Here is a 16,668-nt window from a genome sequence, read left to right on the forward strand (position 1 = left end):
ATAGCGGCCCCCAAGGACTGACATAGTAGCGGCCCGGGGGGCAGATGGCACCCTGCCCCCCGGCCCAGCCCACCACTGTTATCTGGCATATATTATATGTGGTATTAGTAACAGTGAACACAATTATTGCTAAATACTAAAATTATATAAAGATAAAGAATTGTGGAAATAAGATAATAACATATTTATCGTATGCACCCACACTTGTACACTTAGGAAAAGTGTATTTGTATATACCATAATAAAATAAAATATAGATATAGTCGGTATTATGTGAACGTGTTGGATAATAATATTATGAAGGATATCAATAGTGACATGAAATTAGATGGTGAAATTGTAAATAGAAATAGAGATGGAATTAAATTATCAGTTGTGTGTGCTGGAGATATTGAGCTTGAATTTTGAGTATATGTACATATATGCATACATACATACATGTACATACACACTCAAATGTGTATGTGCTTGAAAACTAATAAAAGGGAGGTAAAATACTGAGTGACGTGAATGAAAAAGTATACCTGTGCAAATGCAAACTGCACATATCAACGTGCTACCATATATGGTGTATGAAATTTACACACATATATACACATATATGAAAAGGTGAAGTTTTATTAAGGGGGCCTAACAGAAAGTAACCTTAGACTAATGGAGAGAAATTTTCAAAGAATTCCTATGAGAAAATGAATCACATAAGATTAGTTTGGTAAGAAAACACTGTAGTTTATATATTCGTTAAGTCCTCCTGGGGATAATGCTCCTAACTTGAAAGTCCACATACTTTCTTTTTTCAGGAGTTCTTTCGTGATGTCCCCACCTTTTGTTCCCAGATGTATTCTTTCTAAACCAAAGATACGTAGATCTTCATAAGTATCCTTGTGTTCAAAATGAAAGTGGCAACTGTTGTTAGTTGCTTGAATTTTTGGAGATCCTTTGCTGCATTACGAATTGAGCCTATATGTTCCAGAGCTCTTTGTTTCAACATCCTTGATGTCATACCAATATATTTGATATTGCAAGAGCATGTTATACAATATACTACATTGATTGCCTTGCAGATGATAAATTCTTTGATTTTAATTAAGTTTCCATATTTATCTATGACAGTATCAGTCTTTAAAATATGTTTGCAGGCTCTGCATTCTCCACAGGGATATGTTCCTGTTCTGAGTGGTTTCCTTGGTAATGTTCTAGTATAGTGGCTCTGTACTAGTTCATCTCTGAAATTAGGAGACCTTCTGCAGCTCATTGAGACTGTTTCTTTCAGCTTTTCGGAGAGGTCAGGATCCGTTAATAATATGGGCCAGTGTTTCTGTATGATTGATCTAATTTCTCTCCATTCTGTACAGAAATTTCCTACAAATCGAATCTCATTCATTGTGTTCTTATTCTCTTCCTTGTCTGCTTTAAAGATTACAGAGTCACGTGGTTTTTTATTCACTTCTGATCTGACTGGCTGTATGGGCTGCCAGATGTATGACTGGCTGTATGTGCTGTCAATCAGGCAGGTGCAGCCCGCAATTGGCCGTATGTGTAAATATAGCCTAGTTCCAGTGTATGCACAAAAGGCTGTATGTGATCAAGCCCAGTAGGGGGCGAAACGTGAGTCATACTCACGTCACTTCTGGGTACTCATGGTGCACACACGAGTCCCGGAATCAGGCACCTTCACTGCAGGAACCAGCTGTTGAGACCAGCTTATCGCAGCATACATATCTAAACAGGTACACTCTCCATTCAATGCTCTCTCATCTGGACGCGCACCGCCCTTACCTCCCTGCAATGTTTTTATAACAACAGGGTGGTGGACGTTAGCAAATCCTGACAGCAGAAGCGTCTCTATACTTTACTTCTGTCTGCCCTACCAGCTGCTCTCTCACTTTCCGTTCCCTGGACTAGCATCCACACGGAATAGCAGTAGAAGCAGTTGTGCTCTAGTTGCCAGACAATTCTTCCATCAGAGTACTCACTAGTACTCAATACTATACCTAGATATTTTACATTCACTGAAAGGATATGTGCAAAATTTGTTGTTTCTTTCTATTAAGATATCTTCAAAAATAATTGGAAAGATATGTGTATAATATGTGTTTATTTCAAGTCACAGCAATCATTAACATTGTCTAAACCAGTAAACCTGGTACTGCTATAATTGCTGATCTTTTGTACTATTGTGACACAGCATGTTATTATAGGCAGGTGTTTAGAGAGATTAACATTTACAAAAATATGGTGACCATTTGCATAAACACAAAAATTTGGAAAACATGGCACTGTTACAAATGCAAATGTGACATTGTGCTATTATTGTGTGGCATCTGAGTTTAGATAGTCTGCTACCATAGACAGATACTTTGGAGCCTATTCATGTTTGTCAACAGCTTGCATAGAATCTGCACTTAAAGACACAGTGACCATTTATAAAAACAAAAAATTGGAAAACCTGGTACTGTTACAAACCAGCTAAATGTGAGTTCAAGTCATTACATGTTTTGATATTTCCTTGCATCTCGCTTTTGATATCCGTGGAATCACAAGTGGTATCATCAAAAGATATATATCATTTGCTCATGCAGAATAAATCCAATGCTACCAGAAGTTTAAATCACTATCTGCCAGAAAAAAAATTATGGTGGAGACCACTGCATTTATTATATAAATGCATGTTGGCAGATTTACATCATCATTATTCTAAACCTGCATGTTGCATATATATATATTGTGGTATTTGTCTAATATTGAAATTGTCATGTTCTATGTACTGCGTGTCTATGGACAGAGCAACACCTGACACAATAATACTACCAGACTGAGGTTATTCAATTCGTTACCAGGCTTGTTTTGGTTATATATGATTTTTCTCTTTCTGGTTACCTGTGGAAATCAAGTTATATACACTCTATTTACCTAATCATATGTGCCTTTATCAGTATTGTGTTAGCACCTGCATTTTGAGCAGAGGTGATATTTAAATAATATTTTCGCCCAACCATTAAGGACTAAGGGCCTGATTCAGATCCACTCGCTCTGACCAGAGTGCTTGCTCTGAATCAGGGCCCTCCTCCATTAAAATGGAGCGTCCTCCTGGATGCTCGTATAGGTGTGGGTCACCACCCACAGCATATACGAGCGTCCAAAAAGATGGTCTTGACCATCGCGACCATCGGACTTGCGACGGAAACCCTGCGGTAGGGTTTCTCAGCCACAAGCCCTGGAGTGATTTTGGCTCTATCAGAGCCAAAATCACTCCCACTGACATCACTAGTGATGTCAGTGGGGCCGGCTTCAGACGGTAGGCGTTCCCATGGGAACGCCTCTGTCTGGCCGCCACGCCCCCGGCACGCCCACCAAAGGGGGCGTGCTGTCAGTCACCATCGACAGCACGCCCCCTTTGGTGCGAGACCCGGAGCGACAGCTTGGCTGTTGCAGTCCGGGTCTCGCGCATGCGCACGACGGAGCACCCTCCGTCGTGCGCATGCACAGTGGGGAACATTGACCTACTTGCGAGCGTACTGCCGCTTGCGAGTGGGTCTGAATGACCCCCTAAGTTCTTGGGATATCTTCCCACTATCACTATAGATAGTTATTTTACTGTCTATTTGTGAAAGACAATATATAGAATTCCTTTATCTTTATGCTCTTTTTTCGTGTTTTTGTCTTATGTGTATTTTTTATGTGTTTATGTTAGGGGTGAGCGGGTTCGGTTTTACTCGGATCTTTAAACGGCATTTTATTGGCTATCGCCTATCATGTGTTTTGGATAACCAATATAATAAATCCGAATTTGCGGTAAAGTGGCGATAAGAACCGAGTAAATCCGAGTAAAACCGAGCCTGCACATCCCTAGTTTATGTTAATAATTTTTTAATGTATATCTAATAAATAATCATTTTAAATCGCAATTATATAAGAGTGCCCCCAAAAAGATTTTTTTTCTTTTTGTTTTTCTCACTTGACAAAACCCACCCTTAAAATTTGTGTATCTTGGGTAAGGTATACAGCAGAGCCACAGTGGGGCATTTGGGAATCAATGCCTCCTTTAAATCACTGGGAATAATCCCTTCAGCAACAGCTAGATCCAATCTGTCCCGCAACTGTTTCATAAATACATCCATTGGATTATTATCAAGTAGTCTTTAAACTGTAGTATCAGCCAGCTGTCTCTCTATTTCAGACATGTATTCAGGAAGGTCCTGATCATTTTCATTCATAGGCAAATGCAGGGGGGTTTTCTGGCTGCCTGGAAACCCCCTCTCCAGCCCACAACATGACCACATTAGAAATAGTAATATAATGGAATTTACTAGTGCTGCATGTTCTTATCAGTATCACAAATGAAATAATTAGCACCACCTGTGGATCTTTTAACATGTATCAGCCAGTAATAAATAACCTGTGCACCAACTAGGAGATCTGGAAAACATGCACTGTTAGGGATGCACTGCTATAGAGCCCAATATGTACATATATGTCCAGGGCAGTGCTAGGTTCTTCTGCTGCTCGCCCAGGCTCCAGGACTTGTCTGGAATGGTCCCCACATCTAAAATAAAAAGATTCAGCTCAGGCAGGATGGCCCTACTGCCGAATGTAATAGCTTACTGTGATCACTGGTCCTGTATATGCTGGAATTATGACACATACTACACTTTGTATGGTGCATATTAAAGCTATATATGTGCTAATTATGCCCTCTTCATGGACTGGCCACACTCACTCTAAAATCCTAAAATCAAGCATTTGGAAACCCCCCTCTAGAAATTCTGCGTTTGCCCCTGTCATTCCCAGAGCAATGACATCAGAAGTTCCACTAATAAATTATGGCCGATTGTGGGCACTGACCCGAATTTAAATCTGCATAATACTAATATCATGCCCTGTTATACCAGGGGAGGTAATCTACGCAATTGGGTTGTTAAAACTGATATTAGTAGTATGAGCAGGATTAATACAGGGTGTTTCCTGCGGCCTAAATTAGAATGCTTTAGATGTTTGAATTGCATGACCTATCGTTCACTATCGGTAGGCAATAGTTTTTGCTATCCATATAGCGAACGTAGATTTACCATACGTCACCGCCTGACATGCACTACTAAGTTTATTGTTTATGTCGTCACCTGTCCTTGTGAGCATATATACTGTATGTGGGGAAAACCGATAGAACACTGAGAGAGCGAATGGCCCTACACCGGTCGGCTATTCAGGCCGCCATTTCTTCTGGGGATAGCAGCCAACCGGTGGCTCGCCACTTTGTTTCTAGTGGTCACAATGTTGCCTCTCTATGTTACATGATCATTGATCATAGACCTAAATCTCAACGTGGAGGCGATAGATCTTGCAGGTTATTGAAATGTCAATCCCGCTGAATCTTCAAATTACAGTAGATGCATTGGCACCACGTGGCCTCAATGAAAATCTGAGTCTTTATTGTTTTCTTTGAGAATATTCTGCCTTTGGAACCTCTTTATTACAGATTGCAGGTATTATATTGTAGCAGTATGACATGGTGGATAGAGTTTGTATGTTCTCTCCAAACTGTCAGTTTTTTTATAGTAGTTATAACCATTCTAGTGTATGATCTCAATTTAATATTTTTGGTCTTTTTAGTGTTGCTTATAAATTTGGGCAGCACCATGTGTAGCTATTAGAATCAGAGGTATATCTGTCTGGTTGTTCTGTTCAAGTTTATTATATGTAGTTATATGCATGGTTCCATAATACAGGGTGACATTTACTGCGGTTTTCTGTGTTTATATTGTCCATATGATGTATTTCACTTGGTTTATAATAGGGAAATATGTTGTCCTGATCTTGCATATTTTGCTTTATGTGTTTTAAATGTGTAATTTTTGTAATGTTAATCGATTTTGTATGTATATTGTGTCATGTTCTAGTTTGTCTGTGTCCAGATACTGCACGTTGCTAGGGTGACGAGGATGCAAGCTGTGGGCGTCTCCACTGTCCTAGGACTTATGTGGTGAGAGCGTCGGTGTGGGGGACAGTAGTGATGACGTCATCAGCATGGGACTCGGCCCCGGATGCTGCGCGGTGCAGACTAAACGTTGGGAGATTTGAGTATAAAGGTCTTGTTATATGTATTTATAAATGCTTTACCTTGATGAAGGGGCAGAAATAAAACGCTCCGAAACATTGGTGATATCAAAATATATAGAGAGACACTCAGAAAAAATGGGCGTTCCAGAAAAGAAAAACTGAAAACTACAGATATTATTGCAGCTCACCACTTAGGGGATAGGCAGATCCCTCAAATTACTAGTTATAAAAGAAAAAAACACAGGTGTGGGAGCGCTAACAATATGTCAATGAATAAATCTGATGAAATACAGTAGATTAATAAATACACATTTAATAATGCAGATACACAAATATAAATTAGAAAGGAATATGTTCATGAACATTAGATTGAAAAATAAACATGAAATACCATTAAAAACGATTGTGACATGTAACAAAAAATAGAATAAATGTGCATATATGACCTAATAGGAAAAGGATATCCTGATGAATAAAAAAAAACAAATAATGAGTAAGTCATTTGGTCCTTAAAATGGACAAAAAAGGGGGCTGTGTGCAGTGGAGATGTAGGAAGAAAAAGATTAATATTAGTATAAATCCAGAATCCAAAAGCCAGATATTAGTGTAAAAATAAAGCCAAATAAACGTGCTGGATCTCTCCAGTGGCTTACCCGTTCAATGCAGTTTGTAATGTGGGTAATCGGTGGCAAAGGATCTGGATGAAATATCTGCTCGTGAGTCCCAGCAAGGAGAACAACTGATAACAGAGTCTCGTAGTGTTGGTAAGCGGTGCGGCTCTGTGACACAGAGCGGCTAGTTGGTATGCCGCTCTTACAGCTAGCGACGTCTCGCTTAGCTGTTTCTGACCATCCGGAGTCACCTCTTAGTCAGCCGCAGCATGTGGAGCCGGAATCAGTCAAATTTAACCAGAGCATATGTTGAGAATAGCCGCTGGCTGGTATAATAACCGCTTCTTGGTGGGCAAGCTTCTTAACAGTGGTCAGTGGGACCTATGAGCAGAAAAATGTGTATAGATGGGAGCACCTAACACATTTCTCGGCACTGGTAATCTGGCCGTTTCCTCAGAGGTATAACTCCCATAGCAGAACATCTGTATTTATCTCTCCAGGTGGACATGTTAAGTTGTTGCAGGTGGACATTACACCTGTTACTAATTAAATTAATAGCAATACTGTGTAACAGCCATTTCAGTATAAAGTGTCCATATCTTGTCGAATATAGAAAAAACTTTTTTCTTATATATGACCAGGGAAACATATCTCAGTATCAAAACAAATTGTATCTATAGACTCAGATCAATAAAATGAGATGCGTATACTTGAATACAAACACAATTGGAAAAAATAGAAATAAAATGAATAATATATATATATATATATATATATGGGCGTGGCTTGGATGTGGATCCGGGAAGACGTGCTCTCGATAGCGCTCCCGGCGATCAAGCACAAAAGAGAGGCTCACGGGTGCACCAGTGACTGGTGAGCGGCTACTATATGAAGCGGCAGTCCTCCGGAGTCTGCCGCATAAGTCTAAGCCGTTTCGCGGCATACTCGTCTCCGGTCCTTGATCGGGCCTAGCACTGAGGCTGAGACCGCGGCCTCGATTTCAGGCCAGCACGATCGCGACGGAAACCGGAAGTGAGGAGACGCCGGAATATATACTGCTCTCTGCCTGCGGCACTACATAATCGGGCTGCTAAGGTGGGCACAGTAGTACTGGTAAAAGAACAAAGGGGTCCCAGATTATTATATTTGAGGATACACTACTGTGGTGTAATACACAAAGCTGGTAGTGAAGCAGGCCATATTGGATAATATTCAGGCCTTGAATGTTAGACTGACAGGAGAGGTCTTCCTGGATACATATAGAGATCCACAGAGCTAACATCACCCTGCTTTTCCCCCACAACCACTGGATGAGACATCAATAATAAGTGGCACTGCTGGACAGGTCATACTCATTTTCCATGATTATCCCACATTCCAGGTGGTATTGAATTTACACTCCATACTCTCAATATAATTATGAAGTAGAGAATATCTCCTAAACAGAGCCCTGTTGTTACCCGCAACTTCTTTATTTCAATATTGCCGAGACTATAAAGCCTTATAATATATATAATTTCTATGGAAAAATATTTTTCTGCATCAGCCACGCTGAAGCCGCAACAGCAGAGACAGGAAAAACGTCGAGCTGAAACGGTAATGTCTCCAGGAAAGGATAAAGATCCTGCATCACCTGCAGCTAAGAAAGTAATATTACCTCAAGACACTCAGTCTTCTAAACAGAATCGTAGTGTGTCAGACGCTCCCATTACTTATAAGGATGTGGTGGAAGCCATTAAAACAACAATGGGTCCACTCTTGTCGCAAGCTGTTTCTGATATCACGTCACAGTTGAAAGAGTTAACACATAGAGTTACTGTAACAGAACAAAGGATGGGAGAAGTCTTTCAGGATGTCTCACAACTAAAGCACACAGTGAAGAAATTAGAGCAAGACAACTACCATTTATGGCACAAACTAGACGACCTAGAAAATAGGTCCCGTCGAAATAATACTAGATTTGTTGGACTCCCAGAATCAATTAAAGGCCCAGCATTGGCTAATTTTGTTCGTAATACCTTACCCAAATTACTCGAAATTGAAGAAGAATGTAGTGACTTAGTGGTGGAGAGAGTTCATCGTCTGGGCCAAGCTCCCAATTCATCTAACATGCGTCCAAGAGTTGTCCTTTTTAGATCTCTTAATTACCTACATAAACAGGCATTTTGGGCGGCCTCAAAGAAAAGAACTATGCCAATTCTTTGGGAGAGTACAAAGCTCTTCTGTAGAATTATCTAGAGCAAGGAAAGCGTTTTCCCCTATCTGTTCACAACTAGCTGCAGATAAATGCAAATTTGCCCTTATTTACCCAGCCAGACTTTGACTTTTTGAAGGTTCAACGTATAAGGACTTTACCAATCCTTCAGATGCTATGGCTTACATCCGTGAGGAACAAGAAGCTTCGTCTATTTCTGATACTATTGTTACACCAACATGATCTCATTTTAACTAAATTGGCCAAACTTATAAAAAGTGGACAACGTTTCGACTGATACCATTTCTATCGGTTCAATAGAGGTTGATGTCCTAAAAAATAGTCTGCATAATTATTTCATCATTGGATAAGTATATTTTGATTAATAATTGATCTTTATCCTTACGTGATCTTAGAAGATTTTCCACTAGGTTATAGAAATATTATCTTTGCATTTTTTGTTTTTCTATTTACCTTAGTGATAAGGATATTATAATACTAGCTCTCTTGTTTAATATTTTTTAGAGGGCTATGACAAGGGGGTCTGTAGACCCTTATTGTCTAAATATGTTTCTTGGTTTATTGATGCAAATATTGTTTTGCCTAATAATCTTTGGGCTAGAGTTCATTGATATAATATCAAAATGGAGTATGATATGCTTTGTCTTCCCCCTGTCTTTGTCTGTTTGTTCTTCTTCCCCTGTGGTCTTTCCTCCCCCATTACTTTATATCATTTTAAGAGGAATGGAAATATATGACTTCAGGTATATAAGATTTATTCTTATAATTATTATAACCTTCTATGAGTCACTATGGCGCTTAAGATTGGCACGTGGAATGTAGGAGGAATAAATTATCCTGTAAAGAGATGTAAAATTCTCATGTATCTCTCTAAACAACAAATAGATATTGCATGTCTTCAGGAAACTCACTTGACGGCAGAAGAGACAACTAAATTACAAATGCTTCAGTGGAAATTAATAGCAGCTGCTCCTTTTAATTCTAAATCGCGAGGGGTTGTTATTCTGGCCAAAAGATCCATTCCTTTATCTGTTATCTCTATGGACGCTGATCCAGACGGTCGCTATGTCATAATTAAAATATGTATCCATAAGACTAACTATGTGCTTTGTAATATATATGCTCCAAACATATATAAAAAATCCTTTTTTCAGTCATTGTTAACTAAACTATTGGTATATGATTCTGACTCAATGATAGTATGTGGTGATTTCAACCTAATTTCATCCCCATATTTAGACAGATCCCAGAAAACCTCTTCTACAATATCTTTACCTAAGTTAGGAGTCCCAACTATAGCATCTAGACTTCAATTAGTAGATGTTTGGCGGGCTATTAATCCTATTGAAAAAGATTATACGTGTCTCTCTTCAGCTCATCATACTTTTTCACGAATAGACTACATTTTGGCATCTCACTCCCTTTTTCCACAAGTGTCAAAGGCAAATATTGAGTCTATAGTTTTATCTGACCATGCGTTGGTCTGGATGATTATTCAGACAACTCTAGATAGAGGTCCATATCGACATTGGAAATTTCCAGCATACCTTTCGCAGTCTATTTCTTTCCGTAATAAATTGGAAACAGGGTGGATGGATTATAAACACACTAATATATCTCATGGCGAGTCTAATCCGTCATTATTTTGGCAAACAGCGAAATCAGTCCTTCGTGGCAATATTATTTCATATGTTTCGGTGGAGAACAAGAGATTAGCTGTTGCATATTCAGATATTCAAAATAGACTCACTAATGCATTTCAATTATTTAAAATTAACCCGACTCCCTCATCAAAAGTGGCATATAATGAAGCTAAAATTCATTTCGATGAATACAGGAAAAATAAAGGAGACAGACACCTATTTTTGATTAATTACAAATTTCATAAATTTGGCAACAAAACTGGGAAATTGTTATCTAATTTGTTGCAAGGAACCAGGAAACCAATGGTTGTTAACCCATTACAAAATGACGATGGCTCTTTGACCACCTCAAGTAGCCAAATTACAGAGGTTATGAGATCATTCTATGCCAAACTTTATTCACTTAATGTTACTTCCACTGAATCTAATAATATTGCTTCTTCTTGGTGGGATAGTCTCTCATTCCCTCAGATACAAACAGACTTAGCAAATTATCTAACTGATCCTATAACACTTGAGGAGGTCACAGGGGTTGTGCAACAGCTGAAGTCATCTAATGCCCCCGGACCAGACGGCTTATCGTCAGAATTTTATAAAATCCTTTTACCAAGGATTGGAGACACATTGGTCTCATTTTATAATCATATTATCAACACTAAAACAGTTCCACTTTACTTTAATTCTGCAATAATTAAAGTTTTACCTAGAACTGGTAAAGATTTATCACTCCCAGGTTCTTACAGACCGATATCTTTACTTAATATCGACTATAAGATATTGACAAAAATTTATGCGGAAAGATTGAAACAAATCCTTCCACAAATCATACATACGGATCAATCCGGATTTATTATGGGTCGCCATTCTGTAGTAAATGTTAGAAGACTGTTAGCTGCAATTCAGCATCTTCGACTTTCTCAATGTTCCAATCCCCATATGATAGTTTCCTTTGACGCCGAAAAGGCATTTGACCTTGTGATTTGGGAACATCTTTATTCAACATTAATTAAATTTGGTTTCCCTTTATCTTTTGTTGATGTTTTAAAAACATTATATACGAACCCACTCTCACAGGTCTCTTGCAATGGATATATTTCTTCACCATTTGAGATATACAGAGGAACACGGCAGGGATGTCCTCTATCTCCACTCTTATTTGCCATGGCAATTGAACCCTTGGCTATAGCATTAAGAGTATCCCCGCATGTAGAAGGAATTTCAATTGGTGACGTCACTTTGAAAATTGCGCTTTTTGCTGACGATATGCTGCTGTTCATTTCCAATCCCCAGGAATCATTCCCAGCAGTGATGGATCTTATATCCTCTTTTGGATTAATTTCAGGGTATAAAGTTAACTTAGATAAATCTGAGATAGTGCCTATATGTGGATCAAAGACTTACTTTAACTCTTTACCATTTATACCATTATTTTCTGGTGTTTCAAACACACTTAAATATTTAGGTGTTCACATTACTTCAGATTTATCACACTTATATGAGGCCAATTATATACCAATGATAGCTAAAATAAAATCATTGCTAGATAATTGGAAATCCTTACCCCTTTCATTATTGGGGAGAATAGCAGTAATAAAATCTATTATTTTTCCAAAAATTTTCTACTTGATGCAAATGCTTCCGATTGGTTTGTCCTTAAAAGACATTAAAATTCTCAACAAAAATCTTTTACATTTTCTATGGCAAGGTAAACGCCCTCGTATAGCACAGACTAGGTTGACTAATACTCGATCTAAAGGAGGTTTTGGTCTCCCAGATCTAAAGAGTTACTCGTTATCTATATTTTTCCGTTATATTAATGATTGGATATCAGACAAAGAAGAGTATACAGATAGACGATTGGATTGGGCATTATTCTCACCATACTTCCCTAGTGCATTATTACATTCCAAAATTAAAGATATTCCTCCTTTTATTTTACAAAATATTATCTTTAAAGATACTTATTATGCGTGGATTTCTATTAACAAAAAGTTACGAAGTAATTATTTATATTCCCCGTACATTCCCTTATGGGGTAACCCAGCCTTTCCTCCCTCTTTGACTAACAGCAATTATCTTAGATGGAGAGAGAAAGGCCTATCAAGTATCACCAAAGTTTTTGATCCAGGTGGCTCCTTATTGTCTTTCGCTGATTTACAACAGAAGTATCATTTGCCAAAACAACATTTTTACATGTATTTGCAAACAAGACATTACATATCTACTGCTCCTTTAGTTTCCGATAATGACATTGAATCTACCACTCTTAGATCACTTTTAAAAATATTAGTTAATGTCCCATACAAAATCAACATGTTATATGCACATTTGGTTAATAATTTCTCTGCTGCTCAGTGGATATCATTACATAATATATGGAAGAAAGATGTGATGGCCATACCTGACCTTTCTGATTTAACAATGCACCTAGAATCAACTTTAAGAAAATTGCAATCATCATACTTGCAAGAAGTACACTTGCGGACGATTCACAGGGCATATATTTCTCCAGCACAGCGTAAATACATGGTTGAGTCGGAAATGGGCGTTTGTCCCAAATGTCACATGACAGATGCTACATTTATCCATTGCATGTGGGAATGTGGAAAGGTACGGAAATTTTGGTACAAAGTTGTCCAAATGATTAATAACATATTTACATTAAATTTATCACCTAACCCATTAGCATGTCTATGTGCTAATTTCCAACATTGGGATTTAGGGACACATAAAATGACAAAACTCTCATTAATTATTAATATAGTTACGGTAGCAAAAAAAGTAATTTTAGTACATTGGATTAATAGATCGTCTCCTTCTTTGATGGAAGTCAAATATAAATTACTACAATTAGTATATTATGACAGAAGGTCAACTTTACCTGACATAAATAAAGCAGTGAAAAAGTTTTATGATAAATGGGAACCTTATATTATAACATTGAATAAATCCACTCAAGACCACATTTTTCAGTTATTTGAAAATACGGATTGGATACTACTTCGACGTTTATCTTCTTCATAGAGCCTAAAATAGAAATGATATGGGTTTATAGTTCATATCCATTTCCCATTGCTACTTTGGCTATTGTTAGACTCTAATTATAGTCAACTTGATAAAGACAATGGGCCTGATTCAGACCCACTCGCGAGCGGCTGTCCGCTCGCAAGTGGGTCGATGTTATGCACTGAGCATGCGCACGACGCGACGAGCGAAGGAAAGTCCTTCGCTCGTTGTGTCCGATCAAAGGGGGCGTGCTGTCAATGTTGATTGACAGCACGCCCCCTTTGGTGGGCGTGCCTCCCTGACGGGGGTGTTCCCACGGGGACTCCTCCCGTCAGAAGCCGGCCCACTGACATCACTAGTGATGTCAGTGGGAGTGATTTTGGCTCTGATAGAGCCAAAATCACTCCGGAGCTTGCGGTTGAAAACCTCAACCGCAGGCTCCGGCTCGCAATTTCGATGGTCGCGATGGTCTCGACCATCGCGGCCATCAAAAAGCACGCTCGTATAGCCTGTGGGTGGTGACCCACAGCTATACGAGCGTCCAGGAGGACGCTCCATGAAAATGGAGCCCGGCCCTCATTCAGAGCATGCGCTCTGCTCAGAGCGTACGGCTCTGAATAAGGGCCAATGTCGTCTAAATTATTTCGTCACATTTCTTTAACTCCTCTTTTCCTCCCCCCTCTTTTTCTTTTTCTTTCCTTCCCTGCTTTTCCTGACTTTCCTTATGTGTTATCCATCCCTTGTCAGTATTTGTTAGTGCTCTTTCTCACTTAATTCAGATAATTACTGAGAATTGTTCTATATATATAAAGCACTTTAGAAAATATTATAGTAAATTAGAGTATATAAGCGGAAAATGTACTATGTACAGATAATATCAAAAAATTAATTAAGATTTAAATAACAATGCCAAAAAATGTTTTAATTTTATTTAAGAAAAATAAAAACACAGATTGCATACATTCTATGGCGAAGAGAGACCTATATTCTATGTCAAACTGGTGTCACATTGCACCAATGACCAGAATTTAGATAAAGCTCTTGATAAAGTTGTCAAGATACCTAGACCTACCCTTTTTTCCAAAAAACCTAATCAAGTTGCAAATAATCCATTTACCGATAGGCCATTCAATTTCATCACTCAATTCAATACAGCTGCAAATGAGATCAACAATATGACCATTCTACGTCACGATAGATATCTTGGCTCCATACTTCCCTCTACTAGTACTGTGACATTCAGGAGAGCACAGACCCTGAAACAGAAACTAGCCCCCAGTGCCTTCCCTACAGATATACTTTCAACACCTACACCTTCTGTGAATAACTGGTTACCACCTAAGCCAAAAGGTTTTTTTAAATGTGGCCGAGATAAATGCATAACTTGCAAACACATGGTTAATGGCACCAATACCGTTATTTCACACAGTACTCATAGTGAATTTGCCATAAAGAGCTTTTTGAACTGCAATTTGACATATGTCATTTACGTTATTTATTCATTGACGTATTGTTAGCGCTCCCACACTGCGTTTTTTTCTTTTATAACTAGTAATTTGAGGGATCTGCTTATCTCCTCAGTGGTGAGCTGCAATAATATCTGTAGTTCTCAGTTTTTCTTTTCTGGAGCGCCCATTTATTCTGTGTGTCTCTCTATATATTTTATTATTGGGTAACCTTTGGGCTGCATCAGAATAATTACTGAGGTACTTTTTTTCTATTTCTGATACACTTAAAATGTCCTCACTTAAATGCTTATCAGAAAGATTATAACGGAGACAGAGATATGTTAACGAAGATACTCATACTCCCAATCCAACAATTGTAAATTCAAAAACTGATTTTTATAGACTGTTTAATAAACTTGAAGACCTATCTCTATCAGAGACCAGACACTGGTGGGATCAGGTCACCCTCACAAAATATTTGGAGAAAGACATGATCCCTAGAGGTCTTAGGATATTTAAATCCTGCTCCTTTAAAGATGATCCCATATTTACCACTGAATGGAATACAACATTGGACCAATGTTCCAAAACACTCATGCATCTTCTGATTAAATATAGAGAAAATAAAGTTAATGAAATACAACAAGAAATTGAAGTTACACAAACTTCACTTTCTAAATTTTCTAAACATCCAGACTTTGATAATCAAGATTCAAGGCTTAATAGCAAACTAGAAGACTATGAAAAAACCCTTATACAATTGAAAGATAAAAAAATGTTAAGAGATAAAGAGGATTACGATACAGATCGAGTCCGTTCTTTTAATAGAGAACGAAGACTCTCTGTACGCTATAGAGACACAACACAAATATCATCACAACAAGTGAATTTGCCATAAAGAGCTTATTGAACTGCAATTCGACATATGTCATTTACGTTACTCAATGTAAATGTGGCATACAATATGTCAGAAGGACCACAGGGATCCTGAATGTTAGGTTCCTAGAACACAGAAGGAACATTATGAAAGGTTTTAAACAACACAACTTGTCAAGTCACATTAACAATTGTCAAACCAGAGAGATGAAAGATGTTATCATCACGGCTTTGGAAAAGATTCACTTCACTACTAGAAGTGGAGATAGGTATAATCTCTTATGCAAACGTGAAGCATTTTGGATATTTAATCTAGATACTCTTTCACCTAAAGGCCTCAATGATACCATTGAACTCAACCACTGCTGACGTCCCTGTGGTTGTGCTGATCCAGACCCTAGGTCCCTGGGGGTGGATTGCGCATCATTCACATGGATGCTCAGTGGGCCTACAAGATACCATCTCCACCTCTCTTTTTCTTCAGAGTAATATGTGTGTTGCACCACTGGCCATCCCTAGAGTCTAAATATATCTAATTGTTTGGGTTTGGCCACTACAGCAATGCACATTTTTTCACATATGTATTTATTTTCTGTCTCCCTTTGTTTATTTATATATTACTTTTATATCAATGAATTATTCGTATATATGTTTCATGGTTATATCTAGATATTATTATTGCCATGATCATTCTTTCCGACTATTTATTTTATTTTTACAATTTCTTATAGAGATTGGGTCTTTTAGCCGGGTTCACAATATATAGATTTTATTCTACTTATTCATAGAAAACCTAGCCCATTATATCACCA

The 16,668-nt window shown here is 38.2% G+C and overlaps 1 protein-coding gene across 1 annotated transcript in view; it reads left to right on the forward strand.

Moving 5' to 3' along the window:
• The first annotated feature begins 1,644 nt into the window (after positions 1–1,644).
• Positions 1,645–16,668, forward strand: part of LOC148477415 (uncharacterized) — a 49,447-nt gene continuing 34,423 nt past the window's right edge. The window contains exon 1 of the mRNA XM_088456779.1: positions 1,645–1,730. The gene's annotated coding sequence lies outside the window, so the exon portion shown is untranslated. The remainder of the gene's footprint in view (positions 1,731–16,668) is intronic.

This window comes from Taudactylus pleione, unplaced genomic scaffold, assembly GCF_031769625.1.
Source record: "Taudactylus pleione unplaced genomic scaffold, aTauple2 ptg000717l, whole genome shotgun sequence".
NCBI lineage: Eukaryota > Metazoa > Chordata > Amphibia > Anura > Myobatrachidae > Taudactylus > Taudactylus pleione.